The 25,451-nt window shown below is 57.7% G+C and overlaps 1 long non-coding RNA gene across 3 annotated transcripts; it reads right to left on the reverse strand.

The window, feature by feature from the left end:
- Nucleotides 1-367: 367 nt before the first annotated feature.
- On the reverse strand, nt 368-8,404 carry LOC129499689 (uncharacterized). 3 transcript variants are annotated; one of them, XR_008662436.1, is made up of 4 exons: nt 8,117-8,404; nt 7,568-8,017; nt 1,532-5,582; nt 368-1,079 (listed from the first exon to the last, which is right to left on the reverse strand). It is a non-coding gene; the product is annotated as an uncharacterized LOC129499689 (long non-coding RNA). The 3 variants fall into 3 exon arrangements; XR_008662435.1 differs by having other exon boundaries at nt 368-5,582; nt 8,185-8,404; XR_008662434.1 differs by having other exon boundaries at nt 368-5,582.
- Nucleotides 8,405-25,451: the final 17,047 nt, after the last annotated feature.

Below are 25,451 nucleotides of genomic sequence, written 5' to 3' on the forward strand. Positions count from 1 at the left end.
GGGGTGCGCCCCGCAGGCACCATCCGGGCCCTCCCATCCGCTGGCAGAGGGTGCACCAAGACGCAGACGGAGGTCCCGCCTACTTGCAGCGGACCCGTCAGTCCCCGGAGTGAGGGGGAAGGGTGAGCACACACGTCCCCGTCGCCGTAGCCTGCCCGGCCCCCACCAGCCAACGGTGGTCACTCCCCCCTGACAGTTGCTCGCAGCGGGACCTGAGGCGACGGCGTCCACAGCAGGTGATCCTGACCCTCTCCCATTAGAGGCCAAGCCCGCAGGCGTCCTTCCCTGTCAACGACTTGCTTTTCCCGGACAACTTCCTTTTGCGAGTCCAATTTATTTTTTTCAGATACATTTAAGAACAGGGCAACCTACATTTCAAGCAGGAATACAAAATGCTTGCTTTCTCTACAGAGAATGTCTTTTTTTTTTTCCTCCTCTACTGCACCACGCAGCCACGGAAGCTCCCCACAGCAAACATGTAATGCCTGCAGATCACACATAAATATTTAAAATTGTTTTCCAGATGTCTGGGCAAATGAGCAGATCCCCAGCCCTTTTCTTGATATTTCCAGCGCTTTCTATTTGGATAAAGGCACCAACGAGAGCCCAGGTGCCTGTAAATACGGAGCACCAGTGAGGCTGCCCAGGAAGGATGTGCCGTGGGACCTGCTTTCGGGTTTATGGGAGGCCAAAGAGCCGATTCCCCAACCCGTGGAAATCGATACCCAAACAGTGAGTGGAAGCAGCAGATATTTTATTTATAACACGAGGCCTACGGCCCACATTTCTGGAAGATGCTTCTCGCAGCTTGGAAGGCCCGTCCGCTGGCTCTCTGAGGTCTGGGGACGCGCTCCTGCCCTCCCGAGTGCCGCGCACCTGTTCCCGTGCGACGACTAAGCAACAGACCTCAGAGCACACGGGCTGCAAACAACAGCCGTCGCTGAGGTCTGTCCTGGTTTCTGGGGGACAGGAGCTGCAGGAGAGGGTCTCTGGCTCGGGGTCCCGTGACAGGCAGCTAGGGGCGGCAAGGGGGTGGCAAGCAGGGACCCCTGCCTCTCGGGGAAGGAACACCAGTCACACTGCAAGACAAGAGTGTGGAGTGCAGATGGATGCTGGTGTGATTTCTTTGGAAAATGCAATCTGCCCTGGCCTCATGTGCAAATCCTGCTCCCAGAGCTTCACTGGGGACGGTGACATCACCCAGCTGGGCTCCCACAGCCAGGACAGGGAGGGATGGGGACAGGGCATCCTGCTACTAAGCTCTCCGCCCGAGGGAGGGACTGCTCCCGACCCCTCCTCTTCCAGGACCCAGCCCACACCCTCCCTCCCTGGGCCTGCAGCAGAATGCTGGTTGTCTTGAAAGGGATGCAGATGCTTGGCTTTGGAGGCTGCAAGACAGTGGCAGGTTGAAGGGAAGTCTGTTTTCAATGTCTGAGCAACCGGCACTGGGGCCCCAGGCCTTCCTGCCTTGGGACATGGGCTCCTGACCTCTGCGCTCTCGCACCTCGGGCCCTGCCCTTGCTGGACCCACCTGGAGTCAAGAGGGAGAAATCTTGCTGCAGGTAGGTCTCTGACCACAGGCCTCCAGGGGTGGTGAACAGTGGACTCAGGACTCAGGGAACGCGGTGGACAGAGACCCCTGGCCCTGCCCCGGTGGGGACGTGCTCCAGGCCACAGGGATTCCGTGCAGCCTCTCTGAGGTCTGCAAAGACCGCGGGGTGACCACTCTCAGCCCGAGCTCTCTCTCTCCAGCTCCCACTCCACTGGGCTAGGATGCTAGGAAATGCTAGGATGGGGCTGCCGGGTGTAGGGCCAGGGAAGGCACCGGGCAGCGGCCGTGCAGCGGGGTGCGTGCCATGAGTGGGAAGGTGGGCAGACACCTCTCTGCTTCCTCACTCCCCCCGGGGTGGGGAGAGCCAGGCAGGAGGGGACGGGGATGGGGGGAAGGGGGATCTCAGAGGGCAGGAGGAGACTGGGGGAGCAGGAGGGGCCTCAGGGGGCAGGGGGGCCTCAGGGAGCAGGGGTCCCTGGGGGCAGGAGCCAGGATGGGTCAGGAAGGAGGACCACAGGTCAGTCTCGGAGGAGGAAGAACAGGTGGACCCCAGCCCGCAGCTGCTCCTGGAATGGAGCTTGAGGGAGGCCCAGGCAGCCGGAGGGAATGTCAGGAGCTCAGGGCTGAGGAGCAGCTCTGTTTTCCGTTTCCCATCACGTGGCTTCCTCCAGGTGACCTGCAGTGGGGGGGCCAGGCCAACTGAGAACACTCGGTAAGATGTCAGCTCATCCCTAAAGAAAAGCCTGCAGCTGCTGGCACCAGGGCTGCTTGGAAAGCAGGCTCCCTGGGAAGGAGAGTCCTACATCGAGAGAACAAAGCTGGAGAGCATGACTTCCAAGGGTGGCGTGCGGGGAGGCAATGGCCGGCGTGATGGCAGCCCGTAAGCCCCTGGAGTCAGCGCGGAAGCGTGCTGGGGGCAGAAGGCTGCAGGAAGGCGTTCCCAGTGGAGCCGTGCTTCTCCACGCATGGCTGACCTGACAGGGCCCCACTCAGGGTTTCCTGATGATGGTTCACTTTGTGTCAAAAACTGAAATAATTCAGAAACTGAATGAAAAGCCCCGCCCTCACCAATGGGGATGGGCAGCCCCCAGTCAGCTGCAAGAAAAGGGCAAATTTGCACTCTCGTTGAGAGCTGGGACTCCAGCCTCTCCAGCCCCCAGACGGAGCAGCTGCCGGTTCTCAGTCCTTCGGCCTCACACTGGACGACAGCACTGGCTGTTGCTCACGTCTCCTGCTCACGTCTCCTGCTCACAGCTGGCCGCCGGGGCCTTCTCGGCCTCCACAGCACGTGAGCCCATCACCGCCTTCCCCCATAGCCAGTAACAAAGGAAGCTGTCCCCTCTGGGCAGGGGACGGACCAGGGACCTGGTGCAAACCGACGCCTCCCCTCAGGACAGACCAGGGGACAGACAGGACGGCAGAGGGCCTGGCCCCGGGGCAGATGGAGGCAGGATCTGGCTCCTTTACCGCTTCCAGAGTAAACACGGTGCTGGAACGCTTGCTGCTCCCTGGGGAAGTGGCTGACAAGCCAGTGGCCTGGCTTCCTCCGTGGGGCCTGCCGGGCAGCAGCGGTGACAATGATTCCCGAAACGTGCCCAAGAACACTCCACCACGCGTAAGCCTGTGTTCCAAGGACACTTTGCTCCTGAGTTTGAAGCCCATCAACGTTCTGCTCAGCTTTAGGCTCTGTCTTTGCTCCACGTGGGCTGGCCAAACAGTTGCACATTTTTTTCCGTAGATATAGAGACAAGCAACGGATAAATGAGAGAGAGAGAGAGAGGTGATAGATGACTGATAGAGATATAGATGATAGATAGATGATAGATAATAGACATAGATACATGATAATTGATAGAGATGATAGCTGATTGATAGATGATAGATAGATAATTGATAGAGATAGGTGATTGATACATAGATGATAGATTAGATAGATGAAAATAGTCATCATTTTGCTGCTGGTACATTTTACCTCATGATTTGACCCACTTTTTCTTCCTGGAAATGCGGAATACCATCGCCATGCGCCCTGACCTTGATGAGCAGAGAGCAGGATCCCAAAACCTGGACATGATAGCATTTAGCTGTCACCACATCCACAGCACAAATGAGGAGGGCAGAAAAGCAGGAGGAGTCAGCAGGTCTCTCTGCCCAGGGGGACTTGGCCGTGAGGACGGGAGGCAGGAGGGTCGTTGGCACCTCCACATCCACCGTGCTCACCCCTGCCTTCACGAAACAGCATTTACTAGAGTCCCCAGGCGATCAGGGTCCCACGGGCACCTCCTCCTCCCGGCACACCTGTCACCAAGTGTGAGCTCAGCACAGGAACAGGAGGTAGGGGGTGCCACCCCCACCCCCGCAGGCTGGGTGGGCAGGAGGGGCTGACACTTGAGGTCCTGTGGGCCCCAGCTACCCTGAAGCCTCGAGGTCCCGACCACCACCGGCTGTCACCTCGGGGGGCTCGATGTGTAGAGGGGCCACAAAACACAGCTGGCAGCACTCACAGTCGCCCTGCCCATGAGTGTGGCAAACAGAAAGCACAGGTGCGGATGCTGGGCCTTCCGGGAAAACCAGGCTCACGAGGCCACCCCAGTCCTTCATCAGTTACTTGCTGGGGCTGCTCCTCATCATACCCATTTTACAGGCAAGCCGATGGAATCCCAGGGCACAGGCCACCCGGTCAGGGTGAGCCAGCTGACTCCAGACACGAAGCCAAACAGACAGCCATTACTCTGGATGTGGTCACTCCTCCACCGTGAGACGCTCCCTCGTTAGCCCAACACCTTGTGCTCCTCTGGGTTTCCAGTTTGGAAGCTTGTCCAGTGGCCATGAAATGCCAGCAAAAAACCTGGAGTCTCGTGGCTACTTGCCCACCTCCCACCAGGGCGGTCGGGCAGTGCTCTGAACCCAGGACTGAGTCCTCCCTGGGCCTCAGTTTGCCCCTCTGCAAGATGGGTATGATGACGCCCCACGGGCTGGGTGGTGAGGGATGCACATGGCCACGCTGGGTTCACTGAAGCCCAGCAGGTGTGTCGACCTATATCCGGGACCTCTGAGGTCGGAAGAGAGTCACTGACAGCCTGTCCGTGACACCCGTGGACCCCCAGCCCCGGCATGAAGGCACAGCCTAGCACCGCGTCTCAGCTCAGGGACAGCCATAACAAAGCACCACAAAACAGGACTGAACAACAGACGTTTGCTGTCTCCTGGTCCTGGAGGCCACACGCCAGGGATCGAGGCATCGGCAGCACCTCACTCCCTGCAGGATTCGGGGTGGGATCTCTCCTTGTGTCTCTGGCTTCTCCCTGGCCCTCCCTGGCTTCTGGATGCATGGCCCTCGCCTCCGCCTCTCTCCCCAGAAGCTCTTGGGGAGAGCTTGGCATCTTTTCTGACAAGGACTCAGGTCATATTGGACACGGCCCCCCTGATGCCCTCGCCTTATCCTGATCACCTCTGCTAAGACTCTATTTCCAAGGTTACAGCCACGAGCATCGGAAGCTTTGGCCTCAATGTCCTTATCTTTCTGTGGGCAAGGGGACACAGTTCAACCCAAACAACCCTGGAGCTGATTGTCCAAAGAGCCCCCTGGCCTCCCACACCCTCCAGCTGGCAGGGACTCCACCCCGGCCCGAGGACAAAGACTCCCACAGATGAGACAGGGGTGGCCGTGTGTCACCCCAAAGGGTCCCTCCTCCAGCCATGCCCGTGAGGTGGCTGCTGCAGAGAAGGAGACCCTCCAAGACCCCCTCACCTGGTCGGGCGGGGGCTCCCATGAGATCTGCCTGGAGATGCTCAGGCTATCTGAGGGGCCTCCACACCGATGGGTGAGGTCTGCAGGGGCCACACTCTGCTGGGCTGGACTGGGCGTCTGGACAGAAGGCCGGCTCAGAGGTCTAGGAGGCCCTCCTCACCGGGTGGGCTTTGCTCAGGCCTGGAAGCACCGGTCGTGGTCCTCAGGGTCCCAGCCAAGAGGGCACCTCTCTGCAGGTCCTCTAGAAGTGCCCTGGAGAGGGCACCCAATGCAGGTCACCTGCGGGCAGGGGACAGGGTGGCAGGGAGGGACGGGGTGGCAGGGAGGATTAGAGCCAGTGAGGAGCATGTTGCCCAGCAAACCACACACAGCAGTGGAGCTCGTCCCACTGGGAGATCTGGGGGCGCAGAGACACCACAGCGCAGGGTGCCAGGAAGGGGCTGGGACACCCTCCAGCACCCAGCTGCCGTGGAGTGCAGGCTTCTGTCACCAGGCCTAGACACTGTCACGGGCCCCAGGGGGCCAGGAGACCCTCCAGCACCCAGCTGCCGTGGAATGCAATCTGCTGTCACCAGGCCTAAACACTGTCACGGGCCCCAGGGGGTCAACAGGGCTGCAGGTGGGTGCCCGGGAGGTGCAGGCCAGGGATCCCACCTCGTGGTGGGCTTTGCTGTGCTCCGTACCCGGCCCTGAAGCGAGCCACCCTGTCCCCTCAGCCGGCCTGCCTCTTGTGCCCGCCATGGTCAGCCCAAGTGGGCCTGGGTCATCTCCACCCCACCTTGGGCCAGCCCTGCAGCCGCCAACGCCCTCCTACAGGTGGGTGTTGCTCCCTCAAGCACTCCAGAAACCCCTCCCCAGAGCAGGGCATCCCTAGGATGAGACCTAGGGGTACAGCTGTGTGCTGCCTTCCAAGCCAGGTGTCCCTAGGCATTCCCCCTAGTGATCTCTGATAAGAGCCAGAGCCCCCGCCAGCCAGGCCCCGGCCCCTCTGGAGACAGAAGTTTACACAAGCCGCCTTTAATCAAACACCGCGTGGAATCCACATGGACTAAACTCTCTCAACATTCACCAGCATTCTGCTTGCCAGTCCCGAAAGGCTCTATCCCATTTTCTTGTAAAACAGAAAGATTTCTCTTTCTACGAGCTACTAATAAGTACATGCAGCCGTGGATGTCAGCAAACCAGAGCAGCCTTGCTCTGCAACCCCGGCCCCAGCAAGCGGGAGCCTTTGAAACTCTGCGCCCCTTCCCAAGTTTGGGCTTGTCCCGCCGCTGCTATCATGCTGTCCCGTTACAAGCCAGGGCTCACACCCCCGAGGACCGAGACTGGGGTGTCTGAGGCCTCAAGTCGGAGAACCAGCCAGATGCATTCCCAGACACTTTGGTGCCTTCGGAGGGCAGGAGGAAGGCGTGCCGGGGACACATCCAGGGGGGTCAGGCTGCCCCAGGACATCTGCTGCCCTCACCCCAGCTGCCCCTCTCCTGCACTGCAAGATTCTAGCGCATGGACTGTGCCCCCCTGACTCTGGGGGGGCCGTGGACCAGGGGGCTGGCCAGGGCAAGACCCGGGGCTGCTGGCTGTGCCTGCTGGGTATGTGCTCACAGATGAAGGGTGGCTCATGGCAGCTCAGAGGAAGCGACTCTCATTCCCCTAGCTCAGTCACACCTACAGGGTGGTAGCAGAACCTCCCTGAAAAGGTCAGGAGCACATAGAGGGGGTCCAGCCCTGCCAGGGAGACCCTCCCCCAGGGCTGTGATTTTTGCAATTCTTTCTCATCCAATTGGGGTGAACGTTCCCCACGCCTACAAAGCTGTTAACATCTATAGATATGCAGGGGGGAAGGGGGCTCCAAGGGACCCTGCCCGTGGCCCATCACGTCTGTGGCCCATCACACCCGTGGCAAGGGTGCTGACACTGCCCACACCTGACCTGGGATCACCTGGTGACCCAGCAGCACCATCAGTATCCAGAAGGAGCCACTCACTCCTCTTCCCCACGACCCGGCGCCCGTGGCTCATTCCCCAGATCCCGGAGACGTGCCCAGGAGACACTCGGAGCCGGCGAACAGGACGCTCACTGGGAGGCCTGAGAACACGGTGGGGGGGCGGGGGGGAGGCACACGCTCCTTCTTCCTGCCAATGCAGGGCCTGGGCGGTTGGTCCTCTCAGGCTAAGTCAGGAGAGCAGCCGGGTCCTAGTGGACCACAGCAGCACTGTCCCAGGGATCCCGTGCGCTAGGCGAGGCTCCCCGTCCGCCAGACTCACCCAGAGCAGCATCTTCAGAACAGCCGGCATTTGCCAGGACCTCAGAGACCTTTTCCTGATGGTGCCAGGATGCTGCCACCAAGCAGCCACCTCTGAAGACTGGAGTCAGGAACCAGCGAGTTAGAGCTTCTCCTGGGCGCCCCAGGAGGCCCGGTGCACACGCTGAATACACAGATCAGCGATACAAGCATCCACGGCCTCGAAACTGCCCCACGCTAGAAAGGGAGTCACCAAGACACCACTTCACGCCATCCTCACGCCAGTGATTCCAGCCGCTGCCCAGCCCGACCGTGGAGTCTGTCTGTCCAGCCCGACCGTGGAGTCTGTCCGTCCACCTGGAACCCTCTCCGTGGCTTGTTATGACGTGTTCGTCCTACACCAAGTGCTTCTCCGATTCCCAGCAGATGCTGACCAGCGTCCTACACTTGAGCTCAGTTCTGACACCGTCCACTGGAAGACAGAGACAGTCCCCAGAGAGTAGAGGCTGCGCCCCACAGGCTGCGCCCACCCCCCTCCCTTCACCCTCCAGCTGCAGGTGCAGGGACTCACCCCTGCTCGTGGCCCACAGGCTACAAATCAGAGCTCCCCCATCCGCTCCGGGGGTTCCATTCACTCACTCGCTAGGCTCACAGAGCTCAGTGTCTACCTGCTGGATTACCGGTGTATTATAGAGGACGTTAAAGAATACGAATCAACAGCCAGATGAAGAGATACACAGGGCAAGGTCCCCTTGGCATGGTGGCATGTGGACACATTGTGGTTCACCAACCCAGAGCTCTCTGAACCCCGTCCTTTGGGGGTTTTATGGAGGCTTCATTCCCTGGGCACGTTGATAAATCACGGGCCATTGGCGAATGATCCAATGCCAGCCCCTCGTTCCTCCCCGAGGCTGTGGGTGGGACCGGAAGCTCTTCTTGATGTCACACGCTTGTCCTGGCAGCCCCAGTGTGGATGCCACCAACAGAGGAGAGCACACGTGCGGGAGGGCGTGTTCTCCTTCGCCAACGTGGAAAGAATTCCTGTCGTCTCCGTGCTGGCTTTGAAGAGTTGTGCTCCTAAAACAAAGAAAGGAGGGGTTCAACGATGAGATTCAGTACTAGCCGCCCCTGATGGGCACTGGGCTCCTGCCAGATGGGGGGCGATCGTCTTTAGAATTCAGACTGTAAAGGATGTCCTTCTGGAAGGAGACGTCTATATTTCCTAGACGGTTGGTCGGTGGTTTCTGCAGAATCAGGAGCCAGAGGGAGGAAGACAGAGGTGGAGCTACAGCCTCAGAAGCGCAGCAGAGGCTGTGGAGGGGGTGTGGGGGGGTGTTGCTTGGGAATGGAGAAACAGTCAACAGTGGGGAAGCCAGCTGGCCCCGCACCCGGCCTGCACCGCCCTGATTCTGGAAGCAGACTGATGGGGCGCCCACAGTGGGTGTTGGGTTCTCCTCGTCCCTAGTCCTAATTATCAGCAGTGGGAATCGTGCTCTGGGAATGCGTCCATCTGGGTCTAAAGATTCTCAGGGATGCCTCTCTTATTTCTGGCACATTTCCGTGTTTTCCAGAAAGAAATGGCCTGAAAGGGACAAGCTATGCCTGGGAACATTCTGCTCCGAGGGATGGTCTTGGAGATCTTTCTGGGCATCTGTGGGAGTCCATGCACTGGCCCAAGTAGCTTGACACATGGGCATCGGGGTCCCGTGCCTGGCCCCGGGGACCCCAGGACAGCCAAATGGGGAGGAAGGGGGCAGGAGAAGAGGAGCAGAACAGACGTCCATATGGACACAGCTCACTCCAGCCAGATCTGTGTGAGAGACACCACAGGCTCGGCTATGCCGATCCTAGAACAACCTGACACATCTCGATCACAGACATGAGACAGCAAGGTTAGTGAATTCACCTGCTGGTGAGCAGGGTGACTGAGAGAACTCGAGTTTTCCCTAATATCAGAGTCCTGGTGGCCTGGATCACAGCCCCCCAAACTCATATTCTGGACCCACACCCCCAGGACCCCACACCCCCTCAGGCCCTACACCCCCCAGAACCTGTACCTACAGGACTCACACCACCAGGCCCAACCCTCTAGAGCCTAAACCCCCCAGAACCTACATCTCCAGAACCCCCACTCCCCTGGACCCCATATCCCATTCCCCTCAGAACCCCACACCACCCCACAGGCCACAAACCTCCGCCAGAACCTACAATTCTAGGACACACACCCCCTGGCCCAGTTGCTCAGGGCAGATCAAGAAGTGCTCCAGGCCAGCGCAGGAAGAGAGGCGACCCTGAGGCTGCAGGGCTGGGAAGCTATGGTGGTAAGGGACAGGTACCTGGCCACAGGCCTCCTCCAGCATCCTGGGGGTGGGTGGGTCCTGGGGATGGGTCCTGACAGGAGGGGCCTGGGGGAGGGGCTGAGGGGTGGGACCTGAGGGCCTGTGAGGCCTGAGGGGGCAGGGCCTGCAGCAGAGCTGGCTCCTCCCCACTCCCAGTGCACAGGCACAGCCGGGAGACAGTGGCCTGAGTGCACCTGCAGCTCTCCTGGACCACCTGACTCCTTTCTCCTGGGTCGCTGGCCCAGAACTTAAGGATTCCACCCCCGCCCCCAGTGGCTGGACCTGAAGATGCTCATGTAATGTCACTTCCACTCCCTTCTCAGTCAAAAGGGACCACAGAGATCCCCACCCCACTTTCCACCCCACTAATCACAGGGCCTTTGCACATGCTGTTCCTGCTGTCTGGGCTAAGTCCATATGCACACATCACCTAGATCCCTACAGCTGTCAGCACATGGGTTCCTGCACTCAGGGACTCCTCACACTGTAGTTACTGCTGACTTCTGTGACCACCTACCTGACTGGGATGCGATTTGGCTAGTCCAAGGGCAGGACCCACCCCCACACGTTTGTGACCACTAGCACAGCACCTGGCACATAGTAGACGTGCAAAACACGATGAGAGGGGGGATCGCATCACAGCGATGCCCGGCCACTCCCCACTACCCCCAACGTCCCCAAAGGCCAGGCCCAACAGTGTCCGGGTGCCCATGGGACTTCCCGTCCACTCCATGAGGCGATGGAAGGAGAGCAGTTTCCCTTTCAGGATCCTGAGATTGGAACTTGACCTTGTCACACACAGTTCTCTCTGTCCCCGTCAGTCTGACATCATGCCGGCTCCTCAGACCCCAACCCGGAGCTGTGTCGCAAGGACGCACCCCCCACCTCTCAGAGCGCTTCTGTTGGGTCCTGGGTCATGGCCTGTCCCCACGGGCATTTCCACACACATGTGAGCATGGAGCGTTCCCTGACTTCTGGAAGGAACGTGAACTCCCTGGAACATTGCCTCTGGCAGCGGCAGCCTCGATCAGCCTTCCCCAGAGTCCCGAGTGGACTGTGAGCCCCCAGCCCCGCCTGCCACTCCCCAGGAATCCCTGTGGAGACAGAGCCTTGAGGAAATGCAGCAAATGGAGGGTCTAAGGGGTGCAGAATGAGGTGACCTTGGGCAAGTGGGGCCTCCGGGGTCCCTGGCTCCTGTCTCGGGTCCCCTTGAGATACGGGACTTGGACTCAGTGCTCTGAGGCCAGGGACAGAGTGGGGCTTTCAGCAGACACTTGCCAAATGTCCCCTGGGGGACCCGGCATCTGCCAAGGACGGGGGAGCTGGGATGGCCCTGCCCTTCTAGGAGCCATGTAGATGCTTCAGGGGCAGAGGGCCTATGAGAAGACACACTGCTAGGGACACACTGCTCCAGGCTGGAGGCCACATGATGGAGTGGAGGGGACTTCCAGGTCTGGCCCAGCAACTTTCTCATTGCCAGACAGACGGGCACAAGGCCAAGCACAAGTATGGCTGGGAACACTGCCCCAAGATTGGGTCCTGCCTCTACCACCAACAGATGCACCTCTGCCAACCACTCGGCCCCAGAGGAGGGCACAGCTCTGTGTAGCCATCAGCAAAGCAGGGCGGCTCACAGGGAGACCACAGCCCCGGCTTGGCCATATGAAGCACAGGACGGCAGGGGCAGAGCGTCACAGCAACTGAGGACCCTGGTGACTCCAAAGGTCCCTTGGCATGCCAGGAGGTGGCCCAGGGCACTTGGAACACAAGCAGCCCAGAGGAATCCCCACCTGCGGGCACCCCGCTGCCTCATTCACATTGACTGGCTAGTTTGGGGCCCCTTGACTAGCCCATGGATAAGGAAGGTCCATCAGGAATGCCAAAGTGTGCTTTAGAGGAAACAGACGTGCATCTAGAGGGCTGGGAACCCATAGGGACCATGCCAGGCTTGCTCTCTGCTCCGCGGCACGGGCTGGAGACGGAGGCTCAGGCCCCAGGCCCACCTGCCCCATGAGAGCCTGCGTCTGCAAGCCAGCAGATCCCAGGGATCCAGCAGGGCAGAGTTCCGGGGGGCCTCCAGCGGCTCTCAGCCCTGCTTCATGCTGCCAGCCCTCAGGAACTTTCCAGAACACCCCTGATGCGACTGGCCTGTCCACACTGCTTCCTGGGAGGGGTAGTGTCTACACCCCCCCCCAGGGCCCTTCACCCCTCTGCAGTCCCCGCCCAGGACCCACTTCTGCCTCGGTCTAGGGTCTCCCCTCCCCCTGGCTCTGAACTGAGTTCGGGTCCTGGTGCCCAACGAGGGCCACAGTGCACGCTTCACAGGTACTTGCCAGCAGAAAGCCTTGCTCTGCCTGTCGGGGGATAGAACCCCAGCAATAAGAGAGGGGATTGGACGGAAAAGCTAACGTTTTGCTCTAAGCTGAAACCACAATCATCATCAACAACCCTACAAAAAGTCAATTTATCACCCAATGTTGGATGCCCTGTTGCAAAAACTGGGAAACACACAAAGAAGGCAGAGATCCACATAGAATCCCTGGTGCTTAGAGCTCCCCAGTCAACCCCAGAACCGAGGGTGGAGGGCCCCACCTCACTGTCCTCCTCACCCCAGCTTCCACACCTAGGGAACCACGGGCTTCCCTATCGGCAGCCCTGGCTGCTGTCTTGGCCACTTGGCCTTCTTGGCAGCAATGACCAAGGTGGTGATGATGAAGGAACTATGTCCCCGTCCATTGCAACAGGTGCATCACCGCTCACCCGGAGGCCTGGTGGAGGCGACCACCTGACCACAGCATCCACATCCCTCTGCTATGACTGGCTGACCCCGAGGCCAGGCCCTCCACCCTGGACCAGAGCTACTGATGGACAAGTCAGATCCTCTACTCCCCGAGGGCAGGAGCTGGGCTGACCGACCTCAGAGCCCCACACTGCCCAGTCCAGTCCCTGACCTGGAAGGGGAGCTCCTGGCTCGTGTGCACAGGGACGGCACCACCTCTGCACCTGGCAGAGGGATTCCCAGGAAAGAAGTCTGAGTCATCCTTGAGAGAAAACAAATGCCAATGGAAGCTGCAGTGAGACCAGTGGGGCCTCTTCCATCCCTTCCACAACGTTCCATGAGAGGCTAAGCAAAAAGCCAGCTCACCTTGCCGAGACTTTAATCTGGCAACTCTAAAAGCACATGGCTGGCCTGCAGATGCATCCAGACGAGAACCTCCAGGAAACAGGCTGAGGTCCACGGTGCGCCTGTCCACGCCGTCCCCTCTTCCACAGCCCTCCTTGGGCTCCCCCTAAAGTCTCTACCGGCTACCCTGGGGGAGGTGGCCCATGGAGGACCAGCCAAGTAGGAGCCGGTGCCCGGTCTTGGAGTGTGGCAGGACGCTGGGACAAGGGTGAGCTGCCCTTGGGACCGCCACAGGCTGCTGCGGCACACTTTGTTCAGACGTAATAACAGCTATTAGGCTGCATAATTGACCCAAAGAGGGAAGTCATTGCAGCAAGAAACAAAGGGTGCTCAGTGTCGCCTGGCCGCCGACCAGCTGGCCCATGGGGCGCCCAGTGCCTCTTACGTGGGCAGCCACTTCCCTGGTCGCCGGGGGAGGGGTGCTCCCAGGCCTTCCCTGCCCCATGGCCTGCAGCGCGTGGATGGTGTGCATGCACCCCCAGACCTGGCACAGCAGCCGGGCCTGGGGCGAGTCACTGTGGAGTCCCCACGGAGTCCCTGATGGCAGTGGGCTCGTCCCTCGTTTCCTCAGCTCGGCCCACAGGTCCTGCCGGCAGCCTGTCACCCTTCGCTTGGTGCCCGCCCCCCTGCCAGAAGGATGGGAAATGCGGGCAGGTGTGCATCGTAAGTGCCAAGAGCGAAAGCAGGGAGCACGACACACTGTGTCTCAGGGAGGCCAGCGTAACAAAGGGGAACTCGACACGAAGATGAAAATAAACCAGTGCAGGAGGTCCTGCCCGCGGAGAGCTACACCTGCAGCACCTCGTGGTCGCCCAGCCCCAGGCCACAGGCCGGCGGCCCCGAGTCACCCAGTGAGGCTGGTCGGCTCTCATCTCCCCCTCTCGGCTGGCTTCTTGCCTCCCAACGACATCTGAGCCGTCCTCTTGCAGCACATGACTCACAGGGTTTACTAGGCCTTATAAACAATTCCTGGCCCAGCTCTGAAGGGCAGGTGCCCCAGGCATCTCCCCGGGGATGCTGGAGTCCTCCATCAGCAGGACACTCAGGGCGCCTCTGTGGCCTTGCCTTCCCAGGATGGCCAAGGGGCGTGGCACGCTCTGGGGTCACAGTGAGGCACACCCCATCAGAAGCACTTCCAATGAGAAGTGCTTTGCTCACTGAGGAGCGAGGGGTGTGAGGCCCGGGGACACCAGGAGCTTCCGGAGCAGCGTGAGGCCACCAGGCCCAGCCGGCCCGCCTCACAGCCAGCTGTCCTTCCAGCGGGGAGAGTCCATCAGGGGCACAGGAGTGGCCTTTTCACATTTCAACAAAAAAAATATGGACGCAAATGCTCATTTTGGTCCCCCTCTGGCTGATGACACGGCAGCTTTGGGAGCCATGTGAAGAAATGCTCGGTGCCCTGGATGGTAAGACACGGACATGCACAGAGCAGCTTCCCAGAGCCCCAACCCCCCGAAAAGCAGACCCCGTATAGTCAGAAGGCACAGATAGGAAAGGCAGGCCAGGGTGAGCCTGCTTGGGGGTGTCAGACTAACAGCCACACAGCACAACCCCCAGAGGGCAGGGGTCCTTTTGGGGAAGGGCAGCTGCCAGTCCCACACATCCTAGAAGATCAGCATCGCCCCCATTCCAGGGTGGGGAGACGGAGCCAGCCGTTCCTGGTCTGGGCCACTGTACTGCCCTTCACACCTCCGCTGGTCAATGTCTGCAGTGACCCCACGACAAGTGTCTGAGTGGGCTTCTCAGATGGAAGAGGGGCAGGGAGAGGCTGGGACTGGGATCCGTTGCTGGGTGGGCCCCAGGCAGGCGTGGGGAGTGGAGGTGTTCGTGCCAGAGATCTGCCTTCCAGCAGGTGCTCCCAGGGGCCCAGGTGGAGCAGACCACCAGCTACAGAGGTCTCCGGCCCCGCCCAGCCGCCCTGGAGAGCTGCCCCTGCTCTCTGCAGCTCTGCTAGGGCAGTGAGGTCTTGCTGAGGCCAGGGCTTGTCAGCCAGGCCTCGCAGGCTCTGGAATCTGCTCTTGGCACCAGATGCTGGTCCAGGGCAAATAAGACAGGCTCCCCGAGAGCCCGGAGAGCTCAAGTTCTCCTTCACTAATTGCTAACCTGTGCAAGAGTGAGCACGAGAATGAAAGCCACCAACTTGCAGCTCGGAACAGAACATACTGTTCACCGGCTGTCCATCCATCATCTTACCTTGTATTCCAGAAGGCGCAATGTTCCCATAATATAATCGTTTAGTGGAAACCAAGCGTTCTGGTCATTACTTTTTCTGTACTAGCTGTTTATTTGGAGTAATTTGAAGCCCTGAAAAAAAATAATAAAGCAAGTGCTTTATTATTTAAGGGACAGAGACTGCCTGTAAGGGGAGGAGCTTTGTTTAATAGCTACCCTGTGGGAAAAGGCAGGCCTTTGGGACCCTTCAGCTTTGACACGGGACGGTCTCCTTGCATTTCTATGGGACAGAGGTCAGCCTCCACGGGAAGAAGCAGAAGCAAGAGAAAGGATGGCGAGCACTGGGGACTGTGAGCAGCTGACCTAGCTAACAGCTGGGGAGTCTAGCAAGACAGAGGTTGAGCCTCACAACAGATGACCATGGAAACACATGTGCACCTGTGTGTGTGCATTGTGTGTGTACTCGTGCACACATGTACTGTGTGTGTTATATGTATTGTGCACACACGTGTGGGAGGTGTGCATGCATGGGTCCTGGGTGTTGCGTACACACATATGCGCTTAGGTGTGTGCGTGGGTGTCAGAGGAAGCTGCTAATAGAACAAGTTGTTATGGGGTCACAGAAAGCTGGAATCCTATAACTAGGCTGTTGTAAGAGCCTCTTGGGTTCAATGCTTTGTTGAAGAGCAAAGGGGCCTCCAGCTCCTGCAGTCACTGAAGGGCCACCGACAGCCACCCCAGCTCCAGAGCCATGGTCACTCGTGCACTGGTTCCCTCCGAGCCCCCAGGGACTGTGTGTGAGGTCACGTTCTTTCAGAAATGGGCAGTAACACTCAGAGAGGTACAGAGGTTCCTGAGGTCAGAGCTGGGAAGGGGCCAAGGGGCAGAAATTCAAGGGGCAGCCCCACAGTCCCTCCCACCCAGAGTTCTAGCCCCATGCCTTGGAGGGGTGGAGGCCAAGACCAGCTCCTGTCCGGTCATGGGGCTCACACCCTCCCCCTTTCTCCATGGTCACTTCCACGGGCTCCAATCCGCAGGGAGTGGGGAGTCAGAGCCCCCTGCCACCAATGGTCAGCAAGAACTGGAGCAAAGTGGGCCACAGTGTGTTGGATGCAAACAGAAACTCCCATTGGAGGGGACTTCAGGATGACCTCCAGCCCCGTGGGGTGCCCTCAGGACCCAGATGTGTCCCACAGGCCTGCAGGTGTCATGCTACTAGAGACTTGAGGGAGAGGAAGTCTCCAGGCCCCAGACCTCCCAATTCGCACGAGACCCCGGAGATGGGCAGGTGCTCAGAGGTTCAGACGCCTGCTCTTCCCTGTTCCAGAAAGACCCACCAGCCCAGACCTGGAGGAAATAAGCAAGAATGACCCTGGGGTGCCCCGGTCTTCCTCCAGGGCACATTCCTCCCCAGGCCCCGGGAGGCAGCTGATGTGGACCTCAGATTTACTCCCCCCCACCCTCTGGTCCAAGCTGCAATGGCCAAGGCCTGGGCTTCTCCCTGCAGGTGGCCCGAGCCCAGGGGCTGCAGGGCCAAGGGAGGAGGTGGGACCCCCAGACCACAGGAAGTACCCCACACCACAACGGGGAGGGGGTCCTGGCAGCGGTGCGGGGGAGAGGGGGCCATCAGGGACAGGGCCCCACAGCAAGAGGGAGAGGGAAGAAATCTCTCTCCCCACACCCCTCCCTGGGCCAAATCCAAGGAGAAGCCCAGGCCATGTCCTCCTGGGAGCGTACCAGCCGCCCTGCAGACACAGACCTAGGTGGAGCCAGGAATGGGGAGCACAGCTGGACCTTCGGCCAGATTCCACATCCTAAAACTTAGCCTATTAATCGATACTTTTTTATTCAAACCTAAATCTTTGTATGAAACTGTATCATTTTCCCACCTGAAAGGGCAGACCCAGGCATAAGCAGAGAAGGCCAGATGCGCTTTGAAGCCCCTTCCTCGCTGGCACCAGTGCCCCCACCCTCACCCCCGCCCCGAGCTGGCAGGCTCCCCAGGGGTGTGGGTCGCTTGGACCTGGGGGTGGCCCCTCTGCCCAGTGTCACCACCGCCTCAGCCACAAGCCAGCTCACCGTTTGTCTGACAGATGCTCAGACTATGCAGATGTTTCAGATAAGGGATTTGTCTTTTGGAAATTTAAAACCATATGCTCCATGGGGGGAGGGGGGGTACCTGATGGGAACTGGGCCAGGGGTAGGGGCTCTGCTTCCTGGAACAGGGGCTGCTGGGAGGTCTGGAGCCGGGGACGGGGGGTGGCACAGCATTGGCCTGGTACACGGTCTGGTGCCCTGGGTCCTGGGTGTTGAGACCATGAGCTCCCTAACACTCAGCCGCTGAGCACCCCCTGCACTAAGCTAGTGGGGTGTCCTCTGTGGGGTTTCTCTTGGCGGTTTCTAATGTCTGTGGACGTCCCAAGGGGAGGCCCTCCACCAGCAGCATCACAGAAACCCTCAGCTTGTACTTCCTGGGGTCTCTCTTGCAAAATGAGTTCTATAACCTCAATACAGCTGTAGGCAGCTCGCTGCCTCAACCTGGCTCTGAAACGTGCTGCAAACATTGCCCCCAGGACCACCCTCCCAGCTCCCGGTCTAATGCGGGTCAGGGGCTCCAGCTAGCCGGCAGAGAGCCATAAGCCTACTCTGGGGGAGGCACGTGGGGAGCCAGAGCCCTGGATCTGGGCATCCTGGCCCTGCCTTCCCCCCAATACCTGCTGTCAGGCCTGCCCAGGCCCTAGCCATCTAGGGTATGCTGGGATGTACCCCTGCAGAGCCCACTGCCCATCCTTGAACCCCCACATCCAGGCTGACCTTCACAGGCACTCGTCAACAGCTGGCCGCCACCCCTCCCTGGGATGCACTGCTCCCCAGCTTCCCGCAGAAGGGAGCCAAGACCCTCCCACCCAGCTCAGAGGTTCGCCTCCGGTCCTCTGTCCCCCACGGAATTGGTGCTTCTGCCAGTGATGAAAAAACCTGTGTTGATCTTCCAATTGTCCAGCACCTAGATTCCAATCCCAGACGGGCACTTGGCAAATGGGTTGGAGGCTGATGATGATCACGCCAACCAGCAGGACAAAGAGGCACACCCTGCGCCAGTTCCACAACACACATTGCACGAGTGTCCCCACCTGGGTGGCTCTGCTTCAACCTCTTTTGTTGAGCATTCAAGGTGCCGTCCTTACTGAGCATGTCCCCAGGCACCGCATCGAGTCGAGGTGTTTCAGGTGAAACCCCGTCCCTCTCTGTGAGGAACACCCAGGCTCGCAGACGGATGTCCATAGTATGAAGGAGAGCCTTCCATGGGGGAAGAGGAGGCCTGTAAAGTAGGAGGGTCCCACCCCGGGGCCCTCGGAGCCGTGGCAATACTCAGTCTGGTTGTCCACAGAGCAAGGGAGATGCCAGTGACACAGGCTGGTAACTGGCAGCCAGCGGTGTGGAAGGTGGGACGGAGGGAAGGTCAAGGTCGTAGATCTGGGAGGGGAGCTGCACAGAAGGTGTGGGAGAGAGAGACAGGGACGGGGAGAGAGACATTCTGCAGAAAGAGCAGGTCCAATCATAAGGAGGGGAGATGCTGCCTTCAGACAGCCTGGGAACCTCTCCCCCTGCCCTGTCCCTTCCTCCCTCTCTCTCCATTCAGCCCTAGATTTGCCCCTTGAAACTCTCCTGTCACAAGAACTCCTGAGTGCAGCTCCCTGAATGGGGAAGCCCAGTGGTTACTCTGGGAGGCACTTCGAAGCAAATTCAGAGCAAGGCCCAGGGCAATGACAGTCCTGGGGCTGTGCCCTGAGCTCCACCTGCCTGAGTCAGGCTCCACTTTTAAAGCCCCAGGTCGCTCCTACCTGCCCCAGGTCCCCCCAACACCTGCATGCAAGCCCCTTCTCCAACAGGCCCCCACATTGTCCTCTGGGCTGCAGTGTCCTGTGGGTGATGACAGTCACGGGCAGGATGAGGGTGTGGGCCTGCATCCCCCGCTCCAAAAGGGGGCCTCTGGTCCCCATCTTTCTCCCACCACTGGGCTGCTGCTGCTGTTGAACGTGTGTGGGTGCTGCTGGTGGCCTGTGACCCGAGCAGGAGCCGGCAGGGGTCCCAGCCCAGACCTGAGCCCAGCTGCTGGGACATGACATGCAACTCTGAGGATGGGATGCCCCAAGTCCTGGAATGGCCCATTGGGGTGGGGGGCGGGGTCGCTTCTCCATCAACATAACCAAGATTCAGGGCAAAGGACAAGACAGACCAGCTCTGCATGGCCAAGGCTCCTGGCTACAGCAAAGACGTGGAGTTTCGCCCTCCACCCCATGTGTCTCTCTGGCCCCTCAGCTGCACCACCTACGTGGGTAGTGTGGTTTCCCCCACCAAGTCTCTCGGGGCCCTTGTTGAGGCTGGCCTGGGGGCCAAATCAGCTAGCTCTCACCCTGGCCCCCGGGGGGCCTGAGCCTCAGCTCCGAGGCTGCCTGGCGGGACCCGAAACACCAAGGCTCCATTCCCTGGGCTTCCCCCTTGTTGTCCTCGGGGACCCCTATGGAACCAGAATACTCGAGATTTGCAGAAATCCCAGGGCAGAAACTGAATGCACGACGGTTTTCGGTGGGTCTTCCGACAGCCCTGGATGATTAAACCTTCCTCTTGAATGATTCCCAGTGGGGAAGTTTGAACGTACGCGAATGCGGCCCGGGGCCACCGTCACAAAGACTGGGGATGGCCAATCAGACCCTGCCAAAGAGCTGAATCAATTCCACCCCTTTGCCGCATGACCGCGGGGCTCATGACTTCATTCCAAGGCCAACCTAGAAGCCTGAAAAAAAAATGAATCATGAAGCCCAGCTGCGAATCCCACCTCCCCTTGAGGTGAGGAAGTAAAACCACATCAAATGCGTGGTTGGAGATAAAGAAATGGCCAGTGGTTGTAGGATCAGAGCCTGCTTCGGTGGAAGAAAAAAAAAACAAAAAAGCTTCTACATCATATTGACGACGTTGCCCTAACTGACTTTCTCTCGAGGCCTTGACTTGCAGACCACAGTCAACTTTCCCGTCTGTCACTGACCTGCAGTCCCCACAAACAGAGGCCAGAGAGACAGACCTGTGTGTCTACTCTGAGGAACAGGAAACCACAAGCAATAGTAAGGAAAAGCTTGGCTTTCACCAAAAGACTGCATTTCCAGACAATCAAGCTGGGCTCCAAAGGTCATGGGCAGGTAGGACCCTTGTGGCTTCAATCATGTGCTCCCAGCCGCTTCCTTCTTGCTGGAGGACTCTGAGGTGCTGCCATGGGGCCCATCAGCTGGGCCTGGGACAGACCGACCCCTGTGGCGTGCGGGGCCACGCGGCCCTTGGCCAGCCTTGAGCGCGCGGGTCTGCTGGGCACTGGAACATGGCTGGGGCCTCCCAATAGCTCACCTGCAACAGCCCTTCATTTGCCTCAGGCCGGTTTCCCCTCTGCAGAATGGGGAATAAACATGAACTAGACTTCCCACACTGAGAATGATGTGTAACTCAGAGGCACTTGAAGATTTCCTGTAAGGAGAGAGGGTGGGGTAAAAACCAAATGATTCAGTCAACGGTCCTCCGGTGTTGACTCCCCTGGAAAAGGTAAGGGACAGGGAGGGGGCCAGAACTGGCTCTCAGCTCAAGACTTCTTGCATCCTGCGGTATACAGTTGACCCTGAATGATGCAGGGATTGGGGGCACCCACCCTCTGCACCTGCATCAAAAATCCATGTGTAACTCTTTACCCCCAAAACGCAAAGAGCCTACTTCGGACAGAAAATAACAATGATTGATTTACAAGTATTTTGCATGTAACCTGTACTATTTGCTATATTTTTACGATAGAGGAAGCTGGAGAAAAGAAAACATCATTAGGAAAATCATAACAGAGAAAATATATTTGCAGGACTGTCCTGTATTTACCCGAAAAGATCCTCATAGAAGTGGACCCAGGCCGCTCAAGCCCTCGTTGTAAAAGGGTCAACGGTACTAGGAAATTATATTTAGTCTTTGTTTCCCAATTCCTGGCACAGAGCTTGTAGGATCCCTCTTGGCAGGAGTGAGCAGAGCTTCCTCTGTTACCCATAACTGACCCCGTTAGGCCACACCTGAATTGAGGAGGAAGATGCGGCTGTTGGAGGACCCTTCACAGCTTTGGGACTTTGGGATGGGGCCTGTCACCAGAAAGACCAAGCTGTGACTAGCAGGTTGGAACATTCAGCCCCACTTTTACTCCAGGGAGAGGAGAGGAGCTGGAGATTGAGCTCCAGCACCAACGGCCAATGATTCATTCAATCCATTCCCTCGCTGTGTTTGCAGAGCTGGTGGGATGGTGAGCGCATCCAGGTGTCAGGAGGGTGGGGTACCCAAGGGGAGCCCAAGGGGCCATGGGTCTCCATGCCCCCCTGTGTCGTGGATCTCTTTCACTGGCTATTCTGGAGTTCTATCCTTCATGATAAGCTGGTAATTTATTACATAAACTGTTTTTCCTGGGCTCTGTAAATCGATCCAGCAAATTATCAAACCTGGGAGGCATCGTGGGAACCCCCGAATTTGTACTTGGCCCGGCAGAGATGGGGGTAGTCTGGGCACTCTGTTTGCGGCTGGTGTCCAAAGTGGGGAAAGTTGTCACCTGTCAGTTCTGATGCTACGACCTCTGGGTGGTGGTCAGAAGTGAATTGAATTGTTGGACGCCCTGTTGGCATCAGATATTTGGAGAACTGGTGTGAAAAACACCAAACGTTTGGTGTCAGGGGAAGGCTTGCTTCCTCTTCTGCGACCAATCAGAGAAAACCCTCTGCTTCACGGGAATTAGGCTCGGCCCACGCAGAGCATCTCCCTGTTTTGGGGTCAACTGATTAGCAACCTTGATTGCATCTGCAAAATCTGCAACCTTGATTGCATCTGCAAAATCCCTTAATCCCATCCTCGGGGGAGTGACCTCAGAGGGTGGAGGTCAGGGGACCAAGGTGGAATCCTGCCTTCCACCTGGGAGGAACCTGCACGGGGGCAGGACATGCTGGACATGCCAGCTTCTGGGAAGCCGCAGAGGGGCACAGCACGCACCAGCTTCCTCCTCAGCCGGGCTTCCAGGTGAGATGACCAGTGGTGGGCTGGCCCTGCTCAGAGGCAGCCGCCTGTCCCGAGTCAGGATGGGGAGGGACACAGGACATCCCAGGTCCTCCTGAGAGAGTTATAGAATTCCTGCCAATATAAAGCTGCTCGGCTCAGAGAGCGTTTTGTGAGGCCCTCCCGCTCCCCAACAGAGAGCAACTCTTTCTGTGATCTTCTCCGATTTGCAGCCTGACAGAGTTAGCCTGTCTTCTGCTGGAGCAAGAGTCCAGGTGGCAAGAACCCCGCATGAGTCTATGCCCCACACAGTAAGCACCAGCTGAATGCATGAGGGAATGAATCAACAGCCCATCTCCCCACCCAGCAGCTGAGAGCACTGCCTTCCTCCCCACCATGAGGAAGGGCCTGCTCACACGGCTCTGAAGGCCTTCCCTTTCAGGTCCTGCTCACACGCCTCAGAAGATCTTTGCCGCATTTTGGGCTGAGCGGTGCAACCCTGGAGGTGCTTCTAGCAGCTTCCAGCAGTTTCCGGCAGCTTCTAGCATGTACCTCCTCCCAGAATCCAATCCTGGTCCTTTGCTGATGCCGCCAGGCATGCCCACCTCTCTACCTGGAAGAGAGGTCTTCAGGGGATCTTTGAATATACCTCACTTCTCAGGAGAAGTGAAATTCTCTACCAATTATTTTCTAGAACACACAGAAGGAAAGCTTGAGCTAGACCAGCAAACAGGACTGCTTACAAAGACCAAAGGTAACTCTGCCCTCAAAGAGAAATTGAAGGCATGTAGCCATCACCAGCAGGACTCGGGCGCCGTGGGGGATCATGTCCCACTGCCCTCCCCACCCCCATCCCCAACCTCCCAACTCCCCCCCAAAAGTCCCCCAATCAACTGAAGCCAAAGTCTCTCTGCAGTGGCTGGGGAGGAATAATTCTCTTTGACCTTTGGGGGAGGGAGGATACACCCAAATGAAGACAGGAGCTCATAGCTCAGAAGACCCAACATCTAAACTCAAGAAATTTTTATTTTTTTATTTTTTTTATTTTTAAATTTTTTTATTGGAGTTCAATTTGCCAAAATATAGCATAACACCCAGTGGAACTTTTTAAAAATCAAAAATGAATATCTGCCCCCTTCATGGACCCCACAGTGTCACTCTATCTGCCAACCTGTTTGCTCCCCCTGAAAATTTTTTTTTATCACCTTTGCTTCAAGTGGCTTTCTGCAAGCAACAGGAGCAGTGATGTTCCCTGTGCTGCTTCTCCTAACAGTTTCATAAAACATAGAACCCACAGGACCGCAGGCTGTAAACGCTCGAGAGCCTCACAGATGTATTCAGCCTCAGTCCCACCGGGGAAAGGATGGAGGCCTCGGCTGGAGAGATTGGCCTTCCAGGGGAAAGAAGGTGCCGTGCCTGGATACCTTGCTTCAGGGTGCATGCGGCTGCAGTGTGAAAAGACGCCAGTCCCGGAGGCTGCTGAGGGACATGGGGATACGCAACAAGACGCCAAGGAGAGAAGTGGCAGCACAAGCAGGGAGACACCAGCTTCTTAGAAAGTGCTGTGTGGGTTTGTGTACAATGGGTTGTGTACCCCTCAGAGGTATGGGGATGGCCCATGCCCGTCCTTCTACCTCTTTCTTTCATTCTTCTTCCTTTTTTTTTTTTTTTTTTTTGGTATTTTACAGTTTTCCTATGATGAACACACAAAACTTTTATCGACTTACAAAGTTATCTTGTGAAAGTAGCCTTCCTTGCAAAGTCAGCATGCTGGGACTGGATGTGGGTCCCAGTAGGTCAAATGCAGGGCCCTGAAACCAGATGCCGGGGGCCTAAATCCACCGGTCCACTTTGAGCTCTGTGATCTGTAGCAAATGCCTTCATTAACCTTTAAGGAGTGTTGCCATTAATATCCATCTAGCACTTTTCTAGACACAGGGCATTGTCTCCAACAGTCCATATGGATCACTTCACCATGCGTGTGATAATTAGCTTATCTATGCATTGCCACTGAGGGCTATTGGAAGCATGAAGGCAATAATGCGTTTAAAAGCACTGTGCATTTTATTACCTGTCCTCTGGAGTATTTTATTTTAATTGCATAAAATCCCTTTCATGAAACAAACAAACAACAAACAAACCAGCAGCTTTGGGGCTGGCACTGTGTCCAAGCATGCATTTTTTTGCTGGCAAATTCTCCTAGCCCCTGGGCTTCCAACAGGTGCCCTTGCTGTAGATTCTAATCCAAGAAAGCCGCATTTCTTAGGAGCTGCCAGCTGAATGTCCTACAGGGGTCAGTAGGCCAGCAGGAGGGTCTGCCTGCCTGCACTGCCCTCTGTTCTGCTAAATTTATTCATTGAAGGGCACATTCTAAAGTAATCATGCCCCATTTGTGTTTACTATAGCGTGCTGTGGCAAATGGCCGTTTGCCAGGATGCAGACTGGTGTGGCCCCCCACCCCGTGGGACCCCACCCTGACGAGGAAAAAGTCAAGGCTCTGAGCAGCAAACAGGTAAGATAGTAATGAAACCAGGCACACAAACACAGCTGAATTCTTTCCTTGGGCCTCCTCCTCATGAAGGGGAAAACGTCGTGAAGGGTTGATAAATGTGAAACAGGATGCTTTCATTCTGGGAAGAAAAATTAAGCTCCCACAGTCCTGTGTTCCTGTGAACGCTTCCGGGATTTGGAGAGAGTTTAAAAAGTGGAGCCAACAGGGTGAATCAGCCACCTGGGGCTGCTGGTAAATCAGTAGAATTTTCTTCTTAGAAAAAACAACACAGCACCTCCTCCCTTGCCCAGAAGGCTCCCTGGACTGCCCGGCAGCCTGCTAAGGGCATGCCAGCCCCCCTGCGAATTCCCCGGGGGGGCCCGGTTCCGGTCAAGCTCGGAGGCGGGGTCCAGACAGCTGGCCTAATTAAAAAAAAAAAAAAAAAGATTGATTCACTCAGGACATCTTCCCCCTAAATGTTTCTCAAAGAAAGGCTTTGTGGGAAAGATGTAAATTCTGTCGCTTCCGTAGTAAGTCTGCGAAGGGGCTGTGAACCGCAGCAGGGTCCTCCTCCCTGGGCCGTGGGCAGAGGACACTCAGCATCGCGGGCAGCAGAGGCTGGCTCCGCTCACAATTGCTCACCCCTTTGGTGTGGACGCCGTCT

The sequence above is a fragment of the Nyctereutes procyonoides genome, unplaced genomic scaffold (genome assembly GCF_905146905.1).
Source record: "Nyctereutes procyonoides isolate TBG_1078 unplaced genomic scaffold, NYPRO_anot_genome, whole genome shotgun sequence".
In the NCBI taxonomy this organism is placed as follows: Eukaryota; Metazoa; Chordata; class Mammalia; order Carnivora; family Canidae; genus Nyctereutes; species Nyctereutes procyonoides.